This window comes from Tamandua tetradactyla, chromosome 12, assembly GCF_023851605.1.
Source record: "Tamandua tetradactyla isolate mTamTet1 chromosome 12, mTamTet1.pri, whole genome shotgun sequence".
NCBI classification, from domain to species: Eukaryota; Metazoa; Chordata; class Mammalia; order Pilosa; family Myrmecophagidae; genus Tamandua; species Tamandua tetradactyla.
In genome coordinates, this window is record NC_135338.1 from 41872181 (window position 1) to 41878180 (window position 6000).

The window sequence follows — 6000 nt, forward strand, 5'->3', positions numbered from 1 at the left end:
ATATTATTGCATGAGAAGATAGGTTTTCCCAATATTTTAAGACCTTTATGCTTTTGGAAAGAGGCTCAGATTGTCAAAAAGTCCATAAATTAATTTACCTGGAGGAATTCTTTAAATATTTTATGGATCACGGTACTATCTATACACATATTTTTCACAGGAAAAGCAAGTATAGTTTTATGACTTGGGTGTCATTTAAAAAAATAGCTTGAAAAGAAAAGAAGGAAGGATTTGAGATTGGTTGATGATAGTTGTTGCGAGCTGGCCACGGCAATGTCAGGCACAAGTCTGGAGAGCAGAGCAGTTGATCATGATTTCAAATGAGGACCAGAATTCTGAGTAGACAGAATTCCGAGTAGTCTCAGGAGAGCCCTGGATAGTGGATAGCATACATACAAGGGAGGCAGGTATGTGGTCACACAGAATCAGGAGTGGAGGTGATTATAGGGGTCAATTATTTTCACATGCGACTGCTTTCCAGACTCTGGATCAGGGCACTATGTTATCCTCAGAAACATTTTCATGGTGACTAGAATAGACTTAATTTAGAGACAAAATAGAGTAGTATCAGTGTCTTAGGTCAGGGGATGCTATGTTGTTAAATATCACCTACTTCGCATCAAAGATTGTTGAGAAAACTGGAGGGAGACCAGCAGGTCCAGCTCTGCAGAATTGTAGATATGGATGTGGGTGGCTGAGGAGTTAGACAGAATTTGACAGAAAAGTCTAGGTTTGTTTTCTGTGGTAGGCAATGTTCTTCTGTTCTACTTTGTATATATATATATATGTACATCAAAGCAATTATGCTCTTACATTGCAAAATATCATTGAACTCTGATGCAATTATAATCTCTATATATCCAAATCACCTTTGCCTAACCATACTGCATTTACATAATTCATCACCGCTGTTTACCATCTTTTGTTTTTTTTTGTCCATATACAATGTTTGCTGTTGTCATTGTCATTGGTTTGGTTTGGTTGCTGTGCCTTTAGGAAGAGGTGCCAGCTTTAGAGGTAGCAACAGAAGGCCTCTTGGAGGTCTTCTTTGTCCTAGAACAGTCTTGCAGCCCTTTTAGTTAAGTGCTTGTAGAGTGAGTAAGCATCCACTGCCCTAGGAAATGGATTGATAAGACCTTATAGGTCTTATTCAAGGTAGTCACAATTGTCTTAGACTTTCACAGGGTAACTTCCTCTGCCTTATGAATGAAGTGCCTAGACTCTCACCTCTTTCTCACGCATGTTCTATGGGTAATTCACCTAGGATTATCTGCCACTCCCCAGACACAATGGCCACTTTTGTCCCTCTAAGTCCTTGCTTGAACTATACCATCCTCCCCACCCACTGGAATTCTACTCATTCCTCCAGGACCAACACAGATTGTATCTCTTTACCCCATGCTCATTTAGTCATTCATCTAACAGATAGGAGCTAAGTGGGCACTTACCATGTTAGGCACACTTCTAGAAACTATTGTTACAGTAATAAACAAGATAGAAAGCTTCTCCCGCATGCATTTTACGGTCTCATGGGGACTTGAGAAATGATATACAGAATTACAATAAAGTGTCATTAATACTAAGTTAGTGGAAGTATGAGATCTTAACGCAGAGTCTAGATGATTGGAAAAGGCTTCTCTTCTCTGCACTTTGCTTGCATTCTAACCTCTCTCATTGCACTTGTCTTTTATAATACAGTTACTTCTTTTCTCTATCACCCCCCTGGCAAAATGCTAAAATGTGATCTTCTTGAGTAAAGAGAAAAATCTGTAACTCTGATACTCTAATGAGCAAATAGCTTATGTGAGCTGAGCAGTCTCTCCTCATTTCATCTGCTCAGAGGTTTATTAAAGATAAAAACATCTATAACTTTACATTCCCAAGATCTTTGTATTTCTTTGTACTATGGGTTTTAATGGATGCTATGTTGGATTCAGAATTAAAAAATATAATTTATTCACAAGGAAAAATTGGGTACTTCTAATGTTTATCCCTTATTTATGAGCTATTTTGTGCTGAAGATACAAATTTTTATACAAATTAATACAGTAATGTGAAAAAAAAACTGTTCTCCTAAAAGAATAGCAACTATTTTATGATTTTATAAGCAGGTACTCTATTTTGCTATAACTGTCTCTGCAGTTGTACACTGTAGACATTATTACTGTAAGATAAAGGAAATTATTATTAGAGAGGAAATGAAATTTGTACAAAGTCAAACAGCTGCCTTGCAAGAGTGCAGCTAAGGTTTAAAACCATCTCTACTCTGTGTCAATGCCTACACTCTTTTCATTACACTTGGCTGAGATTCTTCCCACAAGGACTTCCCAAGAGCCATGGACAATGGCTTTAACAAGTGACAGCACTCCTCCCTTCCAGATCTTACTCTGAGAACCTGACAATACATAATTCTCCATCTGCATGGCCCTGGGTTGGAAAAGCCTATTCCTTGGGTCCTTCCACTAGAAGGCAGTTGGAATCACCAATTTGTTCAACCTTAGGCTGAAGAGGTTGTTGCATTTTGACATCTGAACATACACACATTTACAATGGTCAATTCACGAATCACTGGGATTGAAAATTCATAGTAAAAAGAACTAGGGAACATTGTGGTTTTCCAACTTGTCAAGGCAGCTGCTATGAAGATAGAAGAGAAAGGAGATGTGGCAGGTTCAAGAGGCTTGGAATAGACAATTATCTGCATTAAAAATTAGGTCACCACAGGCTGACATTTCTTGGAACTTGGTAAGACTGAAGTATCTTGGCTTTCCTCCAGGAAGACTTCTGAAAGTAAAGTTACAGAAACACAAACTAAATATCGCTGAGTTAAGGAGAGGAGCTATCCCTCAATGACTTGACCAAAAGTTACAGATACTGGCTACTGCATATTATGTAAGTTAGTTTTTTCAATCAGCTCTGAAATTCTAAAAATATTCTCTTAAGAGATCATCCAGCATGAAATATATTTCACACTCAAATTTCAAGTTTGGCGGTGATCAGTATCTTTCTTTCTCTATTTTTTCCTTCCTTCTTTCAATCTTTCTTACTTTTCATCTCTTCTTATCTTTCCAATTGATTCAATTAGTAATGAATGACATGTCCCTAAAACTCCCAAGGCCTCGATAATTGAATACTGAACATACTATAAGATGAAAATTTGTCCATGTGCTTATAGCTGTTTGGGAAAGAAAAATGCACACAAGGTTTAAAACATTTATATTTTAGTGTCTTTTTATGCTAAGAAAAATTCAAAATATGGATGTCCACTCTCTTATTAAATGCATTTTTATGTCTATAAGGTAAGTAAAAGTCTAACAATGACCTCAGTGCCCCCCAATGTCCTGCACTCTATATAATTTTCTACCCTTTGAATGTAGGTAGAATCTGTGAAAATTATGAGATATCCTTCCTTTGATTATGTTATAGTACATGGCAAAAATGATACTATATGCTTGGGTCTAATCTAAATGGGCCCTTTAAAAGGGAAGAATTTTCTCTGCTTAATGGTAGAAAAGGAAGTTAAAGGGATTCAAAGCATGAAGGAACTGACACACCATCTTTGGTTTGAATAGGTAAATATTACAGCCCCTGATTGACAGCAAGCAAAGAAAAGAGACCTCAGTCATGTCTTACAACTATAATAAACTGAATTCTGCAACATCATGAAGAAGTTCGGAAGTGTACACTTCCCCAGAGACTCCACGTAAGAGTGTGGAGCCTGGGCGACTTGATTTTGACCAATGAGACCATAAGCAGAGAATCTAGCTGAAGCAGCCTGGATTTCTGGCCCATGGAAAGGGTGAGATAATAAATGCTGATACTTTAAACCACTAAGTTTGTATGACTTGAAAAGCAGCAATGGAAAACCCACAGAGTCTAGTATATTCTCTGCATGAAATGCTGAAAACAAAAAAGTGAACAGAATATTGTTCTTTCTCTTGAAATGTTTACAGCATAACAGACAAGTTAGATCTAGAAACATCAAATATAGTTATAATGTAGTAAATGCAATTATGAAAGAGGTTTATAAAATGCTATGGGAATGCAGATATGTGATGGTGAATTCTGCCTGTAAAAATCAGGTAAGTAACAGCGATAAATGGTACATGGAGCAAAAGAGATGCAAATCCTTAATGCATGAATATTCACAACTTCAGAAATCAGACTGAAGACAAAAAAAAACAGGCCTCAATTTTGTAAGAAATCAGCTGGTATAAATGTGGGTGCATCTTAGTGTGTGAAAAAATTGTTCAGTCCCAGAATGTTTATTTTATCATGTTTCTGGGAAATTTCCTCCAAGCATATACTGACTGAGCTGGACTGATCATTAATGAATAATTTAATTGAATTTCTACATTGTACTTAGGAGATTCACTATGTCAACAAAATAAATTTTAAACCTTGAAAAATACTGGACCAGGTAAGAATATATTCATTTGGGAGTGATTGATAACTGCAATAAGTAGTTTAAATGAAATTTATTAACCATTTGTTTCTTTATTACCTAACAATCTGGGGGTTGGTGGTTGTGTGGGAGTGCTCATAGAGGTTCCCAAGTATCAGGAACTTTGGATTTTGTGTTTCTGAAACACAAATGTAAGGTTTATATTTCCAATGACATTTCATGATCCAATTGTATATTAGAACTCCAAGATTACATCTACATTCCATCCTGGGGGAGGGAGTAAGGATGGGTTATGCTAACTTTCTCTTAATGTCCACGCTTTAAATATTACTTCTACTTATATGACAGTGGTTATATCTTGCTCATGTAGTCACTACCTTCAACGGAGGTCAAAAAGTGTACTTCTATTTCACATGGCCAGGTGCACTACTAAAAGTTACAGATTCTATTACTGTACACTGTGGAAGTTATGTCCCTTGTATAAGTATCAGCTAAGTAAGCACACATATATTTAGTTGAGGTTGTAAATTTAAGTTTACTTTGAGAAAGGTTGAGTTATTCAGTAACATCATATTGGTTATTTTAAATACTATTGAAACACTATTTCCTAAAGTTATTCAGAAAGTATAAGTACGCTAAGGAGTACACTTACACACAGACTAAATATAATTGTCCAATTTTAAAAGGAGAACATATGCACTATTTTTGAGGTGTCTTAGTTTGACAGGCTGCTGTGACAAATATATACAGTGGATTGAATCAAGCAACAAACATTTATTGTCTCAATTTTGGAGACTATAAGTCCAAAATCAAGGCCTCAACAAGGCTATGGTTTCTTTCAGAGTTGGCAGAATTCTGCTGATGACTTACTGCTATCCTTGGAGTTCCTTGGCTTGCATCCTTGCCTCCTGTCACATGACAATCTCTCTCTCCTTATGTCTGCTTTTCTGGTTTCTGCTGACTTCTTGCATCCGGCTCCTTTCCCTATGGCTTTCTGTCTGTAACATCTCCAGTAATAATGATTAAGTTCTATCCTGGCTCAGTCACACTATACCTAAATAGGATCTCAGAAGACCCTATTCACAGATGAGACCATACTCTAACTCACCGAACATATTCAAAGATGCTAATTACAAATAATTACACACCCACAGTAATGTGGATTAAAATTAAGAGCATGTCCTTTCTGGGCTACATAATTTCATCTACCACACTAGGATATAGTGTTGCTACTTTGCCTTTAAGCACTGGACATTCAAGAAATCTAGTTTAAAGTCTGAAAGTGCATTATTCTCCCCATAATTAGAGTACACATTATGCAAGACTGTGGACAAGAATTTCTAAAATTTCTTATGAAGCATGCAAAAAATTGAACTTAGCAAGTTTAACTTGACTAGAGATGGCAGAAACTTTTTTAATGGAAATTGAGTGAGTATAATAAATAAAGGTGGTAGATTTTTTCAGGTAAACGTTCTTTATTTAGACCTTGAAAGCTGGTTTATAAGAGTGTATACCATTGAAAATCCAAGTGGATACGTGTTGATCGAGCCCATTGACAAAGAAGGGAGCTGGAAGAAAAATATTAAGATTTTTGG

At 36.4% G+C, this 6000-nt stretch overlaps 1 long non-coding RNA gene across 2 annotated transcripts in view; it reads left to right on the plus strand.

Moving 5' to 3' along the window:
• Positions 1–3822, plus strand: part of LOC143651488 (uncharacterized) — a 33877-nt gene extending 30055 nt beyond the window's left edge. For both annotated transcript variants that reach the window (XR_013159972.1, XR_013159974.1), the window contains one exon: positions 3573–3822. This is a non-coding gene — a long non-coding RNA (uncharacterized LOC143651488). The remainder of the gene's footprint in view (positions 1–3572) is intronic.
• The last annotated feature ends 2178 nt before the right edge of the window (positions 3823–6000 follow it).